Source organism: Accipiter gentilis, chromosome 10 (assembly GCF_929443795.1).
Source record: "Accipiter gentilis chromosome 10, bAccGen1.1, whole genome shotgun sequence".
NCBI lineage: Eukaryota > Metazoa > Chordata > Aves > Accipitriformes > Accipitridae > Astur > Astur gentilis.
In genome coordinates, this window is record NC_064889.1 from 22011520 (window position 1) to 22029398 (window position 17879).

Genomic DNA, 17879 nt, shown 5'->3' on the forward strand with positions numbered 1-17879 from the left:
TTTTTTTTTAACTTATCTTAGTATCTTTCCATCCATTTTTGGTTTGTCTTCTAGTGCTTTCATGAATAAAGTTCCAGATCAGTCAGCTAGGTATGTCACATGAACAGACTTTTTTGTTCCTTTTTTCTACCTGGGGTCTTGAAGAGGAGATGCTCCAAAACTGACCAATTATGTACCAACACTTTTGGAGAAACAAAACAATTACTATCTGATCTTAAAAACAGAGCATCCGCGTAGTTTTACATTATGTATGCTATGCTTTTATTGATATCATGTTATGTAGGTTTTGATTTCTGTTGTGGTTGGGTTTTTTTGCCTCTGAAATAAGAGTAACCTGTAACATATCAAACAATGATAATGTAATTCCAAGTCCTCCACCAAGGTCAACAGTTTTTAAAATGCTCTGTATAATATTGAGCATGTATTGTTCTTAGTCAAAACATGTTTCATATGATCTGTAAGACTAACTTTTCTCTGTAGGACCTTAATATTTTTTGCTTGCAGTAGAAACCGTGTATCTTTATTTTTTACTATATTGGTGAAATTTGGAAGCTATATTTTTAATGGCGCAGTCAGAAACGTGTTAATTAGAAGGATGAAAATCCTGGTTTTTGTAGACAAGTTATATTTGTTGATCCCAGTTCCTAGTTTTGTCTTCATATTGAAGTTCACTGGTTCAGTTATTTCATTACCTTTCTGTGTTTTTTAACAGTGCAGCTCTTGTTTTTAGTTATGTGGTTTTTTCTTTGTGAAAGGAATCTGGTATAAGACTGCTCTAAATGTGTTAACTGTTGTATACTTCTACTGAGCTGGTACTTTTTTTTTTTGTGTGGTGTTCTTCAATGCTGTGACTTTGCCAATAGCAGGTCAGAATGGTATGTAATCTAAGTCATCAAGATGGAAAATTTTTTTCAAATAAGATGTAATGAAAAAAATGGGTTCAAGTCTGCAGATAAGGAAGTGATGGCTTAAATATTTTAGCAGTAACAAGTCAAATGCAAAGTTTAGCAGAAGAAAACAATTGGACTGTTTTAATTCAGCTAGGCTCATGTTTTTGACAGTTATGCAGAGGTGAAGCATGGTTCTTGAGGAGTTGTGGTTTTTTTTGGTTTTTTTTTGTTTTGTTTTGTTTGTTTTTCCTTTGCAGCCGCAACTTTTGTGCTGCCATGGGTTGGGGGGTGGGGAATTCTTACCAGCAGCTGCATAGAAACCTGTAAGTGCAAAGATGGCCCAGATTTGATGTTAAAGCTATCGGACAGAATACTGCTGTGTATTGGCACTTTGTCAATATGAGGCTATTTGACCAGATAAAGTATCTCAATCATGTGCTTATGTGTGACACTATATAAGTACATATTCTGCATGTAGCTAATATAAGTGTTTATCCTGGTTCATTAGAAAAAATTATCTCCTATATTAGAGGTGATTTGGTGCCTCCAACGTAGTCTGTTAGTGCAGAAGTTGTAATGTCAAAGTGAAACCTGGTCAATATATCAGGACCATACTGTAGGCTTCAGATAGCTTGGTGCTTAACCTTTGAGTGACTAAAATTGCAAGTGTTTCTTTTGTAAAAATGTTGTATTCTGTATCTTTCTGCCAGTGTACTATTTGATAAATGTAGTCTCTGCAGACTAATTAAGGAATGACTGTGAATTACGAGCTAGTTTAAAGTATCATCTACTCAAAATCCAACCATTTTTTACAGCATACCTGTAACTCTGCTTATATTTGTTCTCTTGATATGCCCATAGCATATCTTTTATTGTGGATAACTCAGCTGTTGATAGTTCTATCTGGTTTCCAGGAGTCGCCTATCCAATGGAAAGGGAGGACCAGTGACGTATGAACAATCTCGCGAAGTTCCTACTTGGAGGAACAGTGTCAGAATGTGCTTATAGTATGCAGCAAACATGCAATTGCAACTTAAGTTGAGATAACTTTAAAGTAGCCATTGTGGATATGGTTTCACTAGGGTAACAACAGTCTGAGATTATGTGGGCTAGCTGCCTAAATATTTACCAAAGGTCTGTATGATTCCCCCTGCCTCCAAGTTCAGTGCTGAAGCTTACTGTGAATACACTCTTACTGATAAGTATTTGAGTTTGAGTTAGGCTTTCCTCTATGCTTATGACAAGAAAAAGGATAATGTATATTCTTCCAGCAGAATACAGGTAATTTTCTAATCTCTCTTGACCTCTGTGATCAAGTCTATACCTCTTATTTTAGCATTCTCCAAGGCAGCAGTCTGAAGCAATGAAACACATTATCTGAAATGTCCCTGTGTTAGTCTATAGGCAGCTTTTAGAAGAGGTTGCCTTCCTTTCCCTATTAGGCTGGCATTCTCTGTAGTGGTATCCTCTTTTGTAGTATGACAGAGAAAAGCATTGTGACAGAAGTTGATAAAATATTTCTAGTGTGTGCTTCATTAATTTTGACAACTCAGATTTGTTTGTACTTTTTATATGCCAGTGTGTGTATTTCTATATATGTCAATATATGTAGAGACAATGTGTGGGTTTTTTTATGTCAGTATCTTTTATAGAGAACATCTGCTATGAAATTGTTAGAACAGTATGCAATGATACTTATTTAAAATGTGTTCTAGTAGTTACTTGGTTTAATAAACCAGTACAATATTTCAAATGTAGTTGAATATCCTACCCAGTTAATAACATGTACTGTTTTGAATTTCATCACTCTTATATGTCACGTATTATAGACTATAATCTTCTGACCTTTTCCTTAAATTTTCATAGCAAGAATGTAAGACAAACCAATTAGCTTTGGAGCTTTGCATCTTAAAAATTCATAATATAGATAACATAAATGCAAGGCTTACATGTGTGTTAAAATAGTAAATGGGTTAAAGTAGCACTGGCATACTTAGTACTCTGTTGGCACAGTTTTTCCCTTCAGATGGTTGTTTGGAATGTGAGGCCTCTTCCTATATTTGCTGTAGCGGAACTAAACTGTACTGTAACTTAGGGGAGAAATTTAATACAAGCAGCTTGTCCAGAACTGACCTGCTGCCATGATAGCACGTAATATATTTAGCATGCATGTGTCTAATAACCGTGTGATCTTATGCAAGTGAATAAAACAGTGAAACTCTCAAAAGTTATTATTTCTCTAAATGTTTCAGAGTTCTGTTAATTAAATAAAATGTTATCAAACTATTGGAAGAGACTCGGTTTGCCACTGAGATGTAACCAACAGCAGAATTTGGAATGCTGCAGCATTGTGTCTGCATATCAGAGAGGACTGCAAATTCAGGAGGAGTTGGATTTTTTTAATCCACCATAGTTTTTGGAGTGTTTTGTTGGGTTCTTAGGCTGTTATGATTCAGTTTGCTGCTGCCATGATGCCTAAAGATTAATTTTTAAATGAAACCTGGAAGTAGCAATCTGATCCTCAGGTACTTAATCTTTAAGAAAAACTACGAATGTAAATTTTGGCAATGCTATGATATTGTCAGAATTTCTCGGTGTCTTCTGTGCTTAAAAGCTAATGTGTCAGATACATGCCGCCTTCAGATTTAACAGGTCACCATTTGGGAGATATGTATGCCACTTTTTCTTCCATATCAAGTCCTCTATCAAGACAACATTACAAGGTGGATAATCTCTTTCATGGAATATAACCTCTCTTATGCAAAATCCTAATAAAGTTTAATACCATTTTTTCTGCTTGCTTGTTGCTGAAAGTGTGATGTTGACATTGCTTTACGATTTAAGGCTTTTTGGTATCTTGTGCTGAGCAGAAAGAGTGAAATGGCTTGCTTATCTTCTCCTGTTTGTTGCGCAAGAGTTGCGCGATACCATTTAACATGCAGTAGCAGGATTCTTCTTGCACTGACTGCAGCTATGGGCCCAGATGAATAAAAATGTCTGACGTTGGATCTAAGCACCACAGTGCAGCTTTAATACTGAATATGGGACGACATATTTCTAAAAACCCTTTGCTAAGGGATTTACTTAGTCTCAGACTTGCATGATTGCATTCCTTAAGCTTGAAGATGCAAGTGGGTTCTGAATGCTTTGGGAGTTCCTTTCTTCTTCAGGTCCAGTGGTCATGTGTCATGCCAGTGAGGCTTGGCTAAAAGCAGAGGAAAGAAGGATTCCAGCTCCCTCAGCTGTGATTTAACTTTTACATCTTCTAGCTGGTAATTTTTTCCACCTCTTCTTGTTGAGAAGACTATGTAGGCACTTTCCTCCAGATAATGGGTTGTTGGATTTTGGTTTTTTGATGGTATTTCTCTAGGTACACTGTCATTATGGACTAGTAAGCTCCTTCAAAGGTTGAAGATATTTTCTATCGAGTTCTCTATTTTTGGTAGATGCTGCATTACAGAAAAATTATAAGGAAGCCCAGTGGATTTTCTTTTGAGTACTCCAGGGACACACATAGTAAAGCAGCATTAAATTGTCTTAAACATAATAAAGAACTGAAATTATTCTGTAAAGCATAATGATATTGTGCGCTCAGAGTTACGTACCTTAGCATACATACTGTTTCCTAGCCCTGCAGAATATAACTGTGTTGGAAATTACAGTTGGTCTTTTTAAGTGTTTCAAAATATCAATAATCATCTTGCCCAAACTCTTGAATTAATGGCATATGAAAACAAGGTCCCTTTAGAGTTCCCATTTTGTTTTTACATAGCAGCCTGTATTTGAGATGCTGCAGAACCACCAGTGAAAACTCAGGTCTCTAGCAAAAGCTGCAACTTGTTTTTAGTGGGTTGGTCAGTGCTATTGACAAGTATTTATTAATTTCAGTTTCATGATTTAGCTTGCTTTTTCTCATGGGTCTTCTAAATAAATTTTTGTTACAAGAACTGAGTCTTGTGCTTAATTGATTTTGCTTTCAGAAGGCCAAAGAATACCATGTGCATCCTTGAAAGACCTTCCCTTAAGGTGAAATTCTTAAAAGTGAATGAGAACCAGTTTCTTTTTAATGTCTGTTTGAATTGTCTAAATGTAAAAAGCCATGTCTGTGTCTTTGTTCTATGCTTAGTGACATCAAATTGCATAAAATGCCACAGATAAAACTCCCTACAGATAAACTTACTATTAACTCTTTCTGCTGCTGTCCTCCATCATGCTTTTTTCTTCTGCTTTTGGGGATTTCCCCTTCTCTTTAATGCCTGCCTTCCAGTTACACGGGGTGAGCATCTTCACTGAAGCAAACTTGGACTCATTCCAAAAAAGATGAGTGAGACTTGAGAGCTAACTCACTTCCATATGGGAAGATTATAGGGAATATTACCATCCTGTTCAGGAACATTTTGGCTTCAGTTCCACCTACTGAAAGAATTAGGCAAGGGCACCCATTTGAATAAAATGAGATTCTGAGTCTGAGGATTCACTAGATGGACAAAGTACTACTTCCTGTCCATGCCCAGAATGGCATCTTGCAAATAATGCAAATGGACTGACTTGGCAGCATTAAAATGTAAGAGTAGAAATCTTAGTTTACTCTTTTTAAACCAAAACTCAGTGCATTGCTGCTTTGTAGATGCTGTATATGTATGCAACAGACTTAGCTCATGCATGCTTATCTGTTGCTGAACTGTGCATTTATGGTGGTCTTAAGATTTTATGTGGTACTTTTTTTGGTGTGGAATATAGGGTTTGTGGAGGTTTTTTTAAGTAATGCATACAAAGGGGAGTGCCTGCCATCTATAAAGGCTAGCTAATTTTGTTATACAGATATTACCATCAAAATTAAATATAGTCAGTGGTAGACAAAGAGGAAGGGAAATTTACAGGAAGCTATAAGTAGGAATCTCCACAAGTATTGGTTCACGTAATGCGTTGAGTAGTGCCTGCTAGAAGTACAGGGTAAGCTTGTTCTGATTCTTATCTTCCTTTTGAAAGCAAGCAAACCTTTGTAGTCTGAAGGATGTCTCCACTCCTCCCCCCAGTGAAGCTGTGTGCTGGAGAAAATGATGTCACTGTATGTTGGTGAATTCTTACAAATCTAAGCATAGACCACAATCATAGGTGTGTCTGTGTGGGGGTAAAAATCTATTAGCTTCAGATGAAATAATAAGCTGAAGTTTTGAGAACTAGGTCCAACTCAGTAGTCAACATTTTGGTTATCCTGAGAAGTGTTCGTTTCAAATCTCAGTTTAAAAATCTGTTAGGTTGGCAGCAGGATGAAATCTTCTAAAAAGCAACTATCAATCTGCATTTTGTCTGAACTGCAGAGTGAATTGCTGGAAAGTTACCTTTCTTCCAGTGGGAAGACAGAATTTTGTAGTCTTTGTGTTGTGTTTTTCATTTTCTTTCCTTTAAGCAAGCCTGAATGCATTTACTTACAGCTTCTGTAGTCCTGCCTCGAAGTAGAGGATATGAGAATGGAGAGAAAAGTAGAACTTGGTCACCAATATAATTTCTTAATTAAAATCTACTAATTCTTTCTTCCATTTTATATGTGCTGTCAGGAGTATCTCATATTTTGGGATACAGCTTTTCCTGTGTTCACTCTAAGTTGACTGCTTAGTTTTTGTTAAGCAATGTGTGGCTTCATATGCAAAACTTGCAAGGCATGAGTTAAGGGAGAAGGAGCTGAGCTATGGAAGAGCATGAAAGGATGGAACGGGATGCTGGAAGCTTCTCGCAGTATAATTTGTAGCCAGTTGCAGATACATAGTAACAAAGCTCTATACTGCAGTGAGATTTAATAGATAATTGCAATTTTCCGGGTGGTATATGAAAGCAGGTATGTTCAAAGATACACCAGTCTTATTGAGGGGCAAATATGCTTTTAATACAGGCAAAAGCAACAGTAATACAGATGAACATATTAAGCCCTAGTTATGCTATTCCTTCTAGGCTCAGTCTTTGCTGATGCAGGTGAAATTGGAGACTAGGAGCACTGGTATCTCTGCTGTTTGCCAGCTAGCTGTCAATATTTATTGCTTCAGCTGCTGCAAGGTTTCCAGTCAGCTTGTAAAAGAAAGATGGTTTTAATGTCCTGAAGGCCCAGAGTAGTCAACAATAACTTTTTTTAAAAGGAGTAAAGATTTCTTGCAAGTGCAAGAATCCTAAGCAGGTTCTTGAAAGTTGTGCATAAACTGCATGCCAGTTTGCTATGGTTCACTTTCTTGTTCACCTAACTCCATGTAATCATGTTCAGACAGAATCCGCTTTAATGAATGCATTTAATATGAGTGTGGTGGTTTGTTTTTGTTTGTTTGTTTTTTTAATTAGGGAAATAACTGTATAGGGGTTTTCATGCAGACAAAATGCTTTATTTTCATACGAGAAAGGAATGGAAAAGATTGCAGATTCTTCCTTGTGTATTCTAGTGATACTGTTAGAATAAAAAAAAATTCATTTCTATGTCTAAGTCTATCACTTCACATACAGGAATTTAATACTAGCTGTAACCAGTCATTTCTTGAAGCTCAGAGATTGACTGAGGTGTCTGAACTTGCACATTGCACACTTTTATCTACCAGGGCTACAGGCAGTATCGAAGTTTTATAGTGGGATGCAACTGTTCCTACCAAAATAAGATACTGCTTTTAACATTAAGTGCAGCAATTAGAACTAATACCTTCAAGGAGAAGTCATTCACATCTGACTGCTATTGTATTTGCTTTGCAACTGAAGTATAGTTCTTAGGTCTCTTAGCTAGGTTTTTGTCAGAGATGAGCAAGAAGACAGCATGGATGGAAGGGATCCAGCAGTGTGTGTGAAAGAGGCACTGTTGTGTAATTTCCCTAGCAGTTTTAAATCATTGGTGCAATAATTAAATGCTGAGATGTCCACTTTGACCATTTAATAGTGTAAGAGGCTGAGGCTGATTGTGCAGTCTTCCCTTCTGAAGTGGTTTCAGGGCTGCTTCTTGGCATTTTTGATAGTGAGGATAATTATTTTTTCCTTTTCCAAAATCAGGATAGTAAGCTGTGTGTGACTGGTTCTTTGTTTGTTTGTTTTTAATTTTTAATGCATAATTGCAGGTCTCGATAGCCAGATATATTTATAGTCTCTGATTCCTGACCAGTCCTGGTTATTGTCAGGTCTAGGCAGTCATTGCATCAGATAGTACTTGGCTGACTAAGTAGTAAAGATGGAGATGTCTACCTTACAGTTTCAGAAACCTTGCATTTGCATCTGATGTGTTCATGTCAAAGTTAAATGAATATACTTGTTTAAGTGGAAGAGGTTTTCAGTAAGGGCAGTCTACAATAATCTGAGCCTGTTTGGGCTTCTGCTTCAGATTCCTGGCTACTTAATGTAATTGAAAATAGGCCAGCTGCCTTTCAAATACATTAAGATCCAGCTTTTGTGATATCTTGATTTTCTCAGTATTCCTTGCTCTTGTTTTAACTCTTAAGTGATGTAGTAGTTTATTCATATAGTAGTTTATCGAAAGGGCTTTGTATATTTACATATGGATCACCTAATTGATTCTTGCTTGGGACATCGATTAAATTTTTCTGGGCCTTCACTTAAACTTCTGTCAGCTGTATCTTCTCATTCAGGCATTTTTAGTGGCTCTAGTCATGTAAGATGTTTGTCAGGGTTTGTTGACAGGAAGAGATATTGAGATGTTTTCGAAGTTTTGAGGATTTCTGTTTTTAATAGAGTGATGGGAACAAATAGGTCAGACTGCTCTCTTTTTTTATAGTCACTGAGTATTTTATTCTAAAAGCTATTGAAACAGATATTTTAATACATCTTGCTGTCCACCACTTGAATCATGTAGCTTTGCTGTGAAGCAGTAATGTTAGTTAGGGTTAAATGACTTAAGTTTTCTATTTGCAGCAGTCTGCAAGAAAGGTGAAATAAGTAGATTTTATCATTTGCTCTGCCTTGCAGGTATAGCAAGTAATGGAGTTGCTGTAGCATCATGAATTTCCACTTATCGACTAAACCATATTAACTGACTGTTTATGCTGGTTTGTTGCCATTGCTAAGGAAAAAATAGTTTCAAAGTTAGTTTTAGAATTAGGTTTCTATTCAGAGAACAGTTCTTATCTAATGATTCAGTTTACTATAATCAGTGTAGTTTAGGTAGCATTTTTGCAAGTGAATCAAAGTGGCTAGGTTAATGTTAATGACATATGAATGTCCAGGCTACCAGACATCACCTGCCAATGAAGGGAAAGATTTATATGCAGGAGCAGAAAACATTCTCAATAACATTCTCACTTCTTTTCTTGGTAGAAACCAAGTTTACTATCGTATGTTTAGGTGTTGGGTTATATATCTTAATGTAGTTAACTTTTGTTTTTAATGGCCTGCCCTGTACTTGATTTGGACAGTCTTGGCTTGCGATTGCTTTTAAGAATAGAGACATCCAAATGGAGGGCAGTAACACCAGCCTTTGGGGCTGGGAGAGGGGAAGGGGGGTAGAGAGAAAGAGGATTATGAAGTACTTGGATCAATAAAATGTTTTAGGTCATAAGGAATTTCATTCTAGGCTGCTTTTAAAAGTGGCTGCTGAAATTAGAGAGTTTGTGGGAATCAGACTTTCTTAGGAAGATGGTGCTAGGCACCCACAGTTGAGTTCACTGATGTTGTCTATATTCTGCCTGTATTTAATCTTTTTCCAATATATTGTACTTTGTTTTATTATTTGCCATTTGTCTGCCTCAGATTCTGAAACCTTTAGATTATAAAGAAACAGTCTCCATGCGTGTTTGGAAAGGACCTGCCCTATGATCTGCTGCAGCCCCCTCACCAACAGTAATGGTGTTTTATTTTACTTAAATATGAAATTACTATTTTCTTAAAAGGATGCAGGAAAGGCAATAATTTGCTGAAATTTCATTGTAATCTCTCTGAAGTACAGGTTAACTTTTTAAAAATAGTTACTTGGAAGTTTGAACTGGTGATGTATCTGAATTTTAAAAGAAGAGATTGAGTTTTGAACAAAGGCTATAGCAGCCACAGGAAAAGAACCTTGCCACTAATCCTTGTTAGAAACATGTAGGCGTCTTTATGGTTTGCTGAATGTCTTACTGAGGCATGCAGGCTGTTTGAAGCATTATGTTGTCGTGTCTGTCTAGTTTATAGTTGTTGCACTTCAACAATATGACTGCATGCTGTCATTTAATCAGACATCAAATAAATTATCAAGAAAGCTTTCCGGATAATTGTTCAGTGATTTAAAGCTTCTTATAGATTCTTTGATGTGATACCTCTTTTAGTTGTTCTCTGCTTTTCTGTCCTGTTCCCTCTAAAAGGGGGGGTGCTTGTATAATGTAGAATCCTCTGGAAGACTGGAAATGTGTATTTGGTAAGAAAGAGAGTATGCTCAGGAGGGAAATGGTTGTGGAGACCACCTGTCATAGCAGATAAAAACCCCCAACCCCCCCCCCCCCACCCCCCCCCCCAACAAAAAAAACCCCACAAACGGGAGTTGGGCAAGAAGCTGATATAAAGGATCAGGAAGAAGTAGATAGTTAAGAATGAGCTAAACCTTGGGAATAAGTTTCCCAAGTACAAAATGGGAGCATATGGTGCTGTGTGTCACAAAGCCACTGTTGACTGATGCCAAACTTGGAAATGAAGACCCATCTTGCAAGGGTGCAACATGCAGGGAAGAATCTTGTTTATAATCCTTCTCTATTTCCATACTCTCATCTACTTGTGTTTGTTCATTGCTAAGAACTTTAATGAAATCTGGCATTTTTTAGTTTGAAGTCTGGTTTGAGGAAGCTCTCTATAGGACAAAGTGTAAGTAGAACCATGTGAAAACTATGGCTGCCTTTGTATCCCATTACATTCCTGAAGTCAGCTGTAAATGTTTTTGATTGCCGTAATGTTTGTTCAGTAACATGTGTTGAAGTTGTTGTCATGTGGCTGTTTGTTGCATTACCTCAACAGTTTGAACTTTGTAGGCAGAGTGGGCAGTTTTCCTCTTTGTAAAAAGTAACAATGAATTACTAGAAGTTTAGCTGCTGTTAAGAGTTCAGAACTTCACTGACTTTCAGAAGTCTTGCTGCAAATCACACTATCAGTTTGCTGAAGTACCAAGCTCATACGGTTTTCTACATTAGGTATACTCAGTGTTAAATAAGATTACCTCATAATTTATGTTCTTTGTTTTTTCTAGTAGAAGCAACTAAAAAACAGAGGCACTCAAATGCTTTTTATATACATACTTCCTAAAGAAAAATCTGCTACAGTTTCTGCTCTTGCCTTGGGAAACGGTGCCTGTTATACACCAGTCAGTTTTAATATACTGAGAACTGACACTTTTCCTTAACTGGAGAATTGCTTATTTAGCATTTGCTACAAGGAAACTGAAGTGCAGCCTGAAAAATTTGAATGCAAATTTAAAGAGAGTATTTGGAGGGTAAGAGTAATTTATCTCATAACATTGCCCTACAGTATGTGCTGCGTTCTGAATATTTTTTTCTGCCTGTCTTCATTTCTGTAAATTTTAAATCTTATGTCAGGATGCTTTTTGAGTTAGCTCAGTTGGCACCTTGTTTAATTCTGAACTATGGATAAAAGGATTACACTGTATTTGTATTTTTCTGATGTTGCTTTCAGGTGGTTTTTTTTTTTTTTTTTTTGCTGAATAATCTAGCTGTGAGATATGGTTAGGATACATCAGAATTTATATAGAGGGATATTTTTGTCTACTTCCTGGTTTATGAATGCTCAGTTCTTTATATGTATGTTATTTGTTGAGGTCCTAAATGACTGTAAAACTAGCTCCCCCCAAAAAGCACCCACTAGAAACTTCAGTACTCCTCAGAAAAGATAATCTACTTAAATGATGTAGTTCTCGGAGGTAAAAAGAACAATAATACTCCTTATGGATAAGGATGTCCAAATAGACAAGACATGCCAGGAACCTGAATTTTTAAGGTTACTTTGACGTGTTGTTGCTTATGTTTAAAGTGCTGCTCCTACTGAATTCAGCCTGGCATGGCCATGTTAAAAAATCAGAGCAAAGCTTTCAATTCAGTTATCTATAAAATGATGAAAACAGTGAGTGACCACATAAATGAAAGAAAATTGGTGATGCAGCTTGTCCTGAATTTCATAGAAATCTCACCCAATCAATTTAGAACAGTCCTCAGCTGTTGTAACTGTGAAAACATCTTCTGTCCACTTGCAGTCCCCAGTCTTTACTCGCTGTACGTACTCTGATTTGCTCTACTGATTTCTGTAGAGATAAATATAGATGTGACAAGTGGGGCAGAGCTATTGTGAGAACTTCGAGATAGTGAGCTATACCTTTGCCAAGTGCATGTTGTTATGCAAAGTAAGATTATCTGTATTCTCTGATCTATTGATAAACTTAAGTTGAGATTGGAAAAGTAATGAGCCTAGATAGTTATTAAGGTTTGAGTGTCACTGCGGTAACTGATGAAATATGAAAGTTCTGGAAATAGATTTCCCAATGATAATACTTTTTCTTAAAGCCATGACTTAACACTTAAACATGTTACATACTGCTGAGTTATCTAAAGATGCATCAGTGAGCCTGAAGAAGCTTAATGAAGTGTTAAGATGTTGCAAAACCAGAAGAAAGCTCCATTCTGTTTGACAAATTTATTAACTGAACACTGAAGAGTCCTGTGTATGTATTTTATTCTCTCGTATTGTAAGATGAAGAAAAAAATTAAAATGAACCTTTTAATTGTCCACACTGTTAGGTGTTTGTTGTTTAGTTAATTACCAATGCTTGCAAAGGTGTCTTTTCAGCTGATTCTTACTTAGGCATGCTTTAAAGAAAGGAAATTATTTTCCCAGCTGAGAGTAGCAGAATGGCTTTGGTGATTCTGCTGCCTCTCCTCATGAATGTAAAAAGTTAATTTCACAGGGTTCTGCTTTGACTTCTATAACAGAGGTGAACTCTTTTGTAGCAGCTTTTTTGTTGTGGGTGAAATGGTGTATAATTTAAAGCCATCTCCAGTAGACGCATTCTTATCAGCATTTGGGAAGGTACCTCATGATGGCTCCCTTCTTTTGAGGCAGAAAAAAATTTTGATAAGACGACAGACATGTGGCTTTGTGCCTTTTGGGTGTGTTGGTTTTTTTTTTTTGGCCACATGGTACTTAAGTTCCACAGACATTACAGATTCATAATAAACTCGAAGCACATGGTTTTTAATCTTGAAAAACATTTAATATATTTTATATGTATATTTCACTTCAGGAAAGAAACATTCCTTCTGTGGCTTATGTTGCACAGAGGTCTATGTGTTTAAAACCTGTGTTTAAATGCTTTTCGTTGCACTTTGAGCTTGTCATTGTGAAAGTTATGAAACATGTAATAAGTTTTAAACTAATGAAATACCTGCAAATACTCTTCTATTTTGTTATGGAGCAATCACATTTAAACTTAAGTTTTGATTTCTGCATCTAGTTCATTAATTTTCCAAGAGCTGTAAATGGAAAAAAAGGGAGGATTATCTAGTCAAAAGATTTAAAATTGGGATCAAAGTGACATGGTTGTTCTAAAAGCTATGGTTCATTCACTAGGAAATTAGTCTTTCTGGCCACAGCTTTTAAATATTGGGGCTTATTTTGTTAAGTGTCCAGAATCATCTTTCTTTGTGGCTATCTTTGTATGCTATGGAAAAGTCATATCTTTCGACAAATTGTGTGATAAATTAGCAACAAGTTTCTTGAGAAACTCTACAGAGCATGTTTTCCAGACTGCTATTCAGTCATTTTCTTTATATGTTTGTAGAAGTCTACCAACAGAATTGTTGTGATTCCTTAAAATATTAAGTTCTGCTTTTATCTAAAATCGGATTTTAATCCAGTATTGAAAGTTTAGTTCTCTTTCTGTGGTCTTCTTTCTCCACTGTTACCTCATCAGTTTCCAGATCCTATTTTCCAACTATGTTTTAATTTGTTTTTGAGAATGCAAAGATAAATTATTTTAGAAAATACCAAGACCAAATTTATAGATGGGAACAATGAAATAGAATTTAATGTCACTTGAAAATATGTAGTAAAGGTGTATGCTTTTACAGATAGCTCGATAATGGCTGTTTTGCTTCTACAGAGTATAAATGCTCAGAATAGGATGATACATATTTTTTGGACTTAAGCAGTAGGCCAAGAAAAAAGTTTATAGCAATGTAACAGTGTGAAAAATATTTGGATATTGAGTTTAATTGAAATGTGAACCCATTTAATTTTAAATAGCTAACTAGAGCAGAGTTCCTGGCTGTCCCTGATCCTGGACAAGGCCACATTTGTCATATTGTTTAGGAGTGCATGTACTGTCATAGGTGATGCTGATAGCTCTTGAACTGTTTGGTCCATCAGCTCAGGGAAATCTATCTTTAAAAAAAAAGTGTGTTCAAGGAGTAATGAAACTTTTTTTTAAAAACAGGCATCTGAATCTTAGGTCATTTTTCATACAGCTTAGATTTCTGGAGTTCTGTTTACAAGAAAATATAGGTATTCAACTTCATCTTAGGACTTACTGCATGACAAACAATGGCAGAAAAGGCCATTTTGAGCAACGGTATATTTAAATAGTATTTGGAAGTTGCAGTTCTTCAGTAAGACTATATTTTTTGAAAGTACTTTGAGATCTTTTCTAATGTGTCTTCAAAACTTAACTTGAAAAGCTGTGTAACTTACAAATGAGAAGGTCAAAAATAGATTTGATTTTAATGTGGAAAATGAGGACCATGTTTAGTTGCAAAACTCCACAAATCCACTCTTAGCAGTACAGTTTACCGAAATGGTCTACTATCAAAGATGTGTGTTGTTCTTCCCAGCTGAAAGAAACAAGTGGTTTGTGATGCATAAAAAAAGAATATCAATAAAGAATTGTTTATGGCTTCCTGTTTTTTATGTTGTTCCACTTTTTAAAAAAGTTATTTTGGCTAAGGGTTGTATTATTGTTTTATAACAATGCTTGTGTATCACTTGCTAGCTGAGGACCTTGGAGCTCTCAGGCCAGTCTCATTTACTCTAAGGCTCTACTTGGATGTAGAAGAATGGCTTCTAAACTGAGCATGGAAAAAAGATTTATTTCCTAATATTGTGGTACAGCAAGAAGTGTGAGATAAATGACAACATGTAGACTTGTTTTGAAGGGGTAGGCCATGCTATTGTTTTACACTTATATTTGACATTATTTACAGCAGTGTATGGTGACAGGGCTATAGAAACGTGGCTGTAGGAAACATTTTTGTTACTGGTTTTGCACACTTCTGCAAAAAACCCAGCAAGAATCTGAGCGTGATCTCTGCTAAGTGCAAACATATAGGTAGATAGAGTTCCTTTGCTTGAAATCTTAATTTTAAAATCTAGCTTCAAAGTGGTAGCATTGAATTTTGGAGCAGGGTTGGTAGAAAGTCTAGAGCACAGTAATAACATGCCATGGCTTTCAACATGTTTCAGTGCAGATCCAAATCTGAGTGAATATTTTTTGTATAATTAGTTTGGGATTTTGGAAGGTGTCTGGAGTTGTATACTTACTTTATATGGGTTTGCATTCTCTTTGGGGTTATAAAGAAGAAAATGTTCTTATCTCTCACTTCTGGGCAGCGAAGTGGAGTCCGAGAATCATGTTTGACCCAGTTCCATACAGCCCTTTAACCTTTTGATTAATTATTTTGGTGAAGACTTTATTTGACTCTTAAGTTTTTCTAGCTATTTCCACTTAGTGCTATGGGGCAGGGAGGAAGGACACTCACATGTTTACAGGTACTATGGAAAAATGAGATACTCTGTGTTATCTGCCTTGTTAGTGTAAAACAGTTAACACATGGTGATGGGCATTGTCTCCATCTCGATATGTATGGGAATATTTATATTCTGGTCACATCTTTGGTAAGCATGCAAAGTGTTAGAATTACCAGTGAGTGTGCAGTTTGGCCATGATATGGTTGTGCAGTCTATCAGTTCATGTGTAGGGGCCAAATCTACAAAAATACCTGCACAGGCTCCTTTAAGGCTAGAAAAAGACCTGTTAACCTTGATTTAGTGAAAATTACTGTCTGCTCTTTAGTAAGCCTTACCTAAGGCATACCTGTGTAAGATGCATCTATACAGATCTGTGTTTTCATGCAGCTGTGGCTTTTGAGAGTTATCATGCAAATTATCTGACGTCATGACACTCATTTCTTTGTGTCCATTGCAGTAAATGAGCTGTGATGAGGCAGTTACTGTCAAATGTAAACCTGTAACCATGACGGTGAAATGGAAGTTCCAAGAAAACAAAGAGAAGGAAATAAAAAGGAAAATAAATGGAAGGAGTATAATTCTGACACAGTTTTTTCCAACCTCTTCTGCAAGAAGGCTTCCAGACCTTGTGGAGTTCTGCACAGATATAATTTGTTTCCATTGAACCTGTGAAAGAATCTTTTTAAATAGGTCAGATACAGTTTCCTTGTTTTAAACTTATATTTCTCTATTATGAAACCATAAGCAATGTTGACAACAAACCAACTGATCTGAGTTCCTGAAAATACACAGTCATGAGGGTATATTTTTACTTATGGTTCTGTTGTCTTTCAGTATTTAGTGTGGTGTTTTCACATGTGCTGGGGAAGGGAATAAATCCAGAAAATTTGGAATAAAGTTTACTTTTATACAATAATAGAGGGGTTTACTTGAACAACTACAAATGTAATTTTTCTTGCTATTATTGCAAGCTGATGTTACTTTCTGTTTGAAGCTCATCATGAAGCACATGGGGTTTTTTCCTTCTTTTTCTCTGCTTACTCATACTGTTTTGTTTAATAGATGCCTGAAATTCTTCTTGGGCGGTGGGGAATTTTGCTTCCGTGTGCCCATGCAAGTAATGTAAAGCAGTTTTGGTGGCTATAATTTGATTCTGTCACTTAAGGAGGTAGAACTTTACCTTCATCAAGGTTACTTCACATTAGTTTCATGTTTACTTTCAGAAATAAATGGGGATTGATCTTCATATTAGTCTGCTAGTTTTCCTTTATTAGGGCAAAAGTTTGTTGATGATCTAGATGAAATGGCTTTGTGACTTAAGAATTTTACCTAAGTATGTTTGCGACACAACTACGATTTAGCAAAATTAAAACTTTGCTAGTTATGTTTTTGATGGAACCACGTGGTGGACACAGTCTTGCATCTTATCTTACACAGTTTTGTTGCTAGTCAGGATAGAAAATAAAACTCCAACTCTGACGTGATCAAGGATTAGAAAAAGGAAAAGTCATTGCTCCCATGAGAAATGTAATGTGTGTTTGTCATGGGAAGTTACTACTAACTTGGATGTTTTGAGCACGCACAAAAAGTGGCTTTTTACTGCACAATTTATTCTGATTTTGCAGTTAATGTCAAGATCCTAAGCTCATGCGAACTTCTGTTTCAATTCTTAGCTTTGAAAATCATCTTGTATGTCACTTCAAAACGAAAGGGATGCTGTATTTCAGAGCTGGGTTGCCTTTGGCAAATGCGTTTCAAAGCCAGGTTTCTGGTGTCCATAGCAACCCGTGGGAGAGGGAGCAGAGGCTGGACCCAGATGGGGACAGACATGCAAATAGGAATTTGGAACTTGCTAAGTGAGAAAAGTGCTTGAGGTTGAAGAAAGTAGCAGAGCTGAGATCAGAGGCAACAGTGGAATGATTAAAGAGGGTGAAGCAGAGGTCGTAAATGGGAAATGGGTTGATGCATTTATGCCTAATAGAGCATACTGATTTTAAAAGACCTGAAATAACACCCCAAAACTATAAAAAAATGTTGGTGAAAATTACTGTCAGTTTTCCCATTTCCCTTGATGGTACGTGGAACAGATAATAGTGTTTTCCTGCTGTTGTTTCTTCCATTAGCTCATGGAAAATGTTTGGGCGTCTCTTATTTTGTATCCTTATGTGTATATACTGCATAATCTTGTGTCATATTTCTCTTCCTCTCTACCCTGTTCTCCCATGAACTCCTTATTTTATTCGC

The 17879-nt window shown here is 36.3% G+C and overlaps 1 protein-coding gene across 6 annotated transcripts in view; it reads left to right on the forward strand.

Annotated features, from left to right (window-relative positions):
* MEF2A (myocyte enhancer factor 2A) overlaps positions 1-17879 on the forward strand; it is a 95064-nt gene that overhangs the window by 15450 nt on the left and 61735 nt on the right. The window contains exon 1 of one of the 6 annotated variants that reach the window (XM_049811702.1): positions 14809-16325. The exons of 1 other annotated variant lie outside the window; for it this stretch is intronic. The gene's annotated coding sequence lies outside the window, so the exon portion shown is untranslated. Of the gene's footprint in view, positions 1-14808; positions 16326-17879 lie in introns of those variants that run through there. 4 more of the 6 variants (XM_049811696.1, XM_049811698.1, XM_049811699.1 and 1 more) reach the window with 4 other exon arrangements.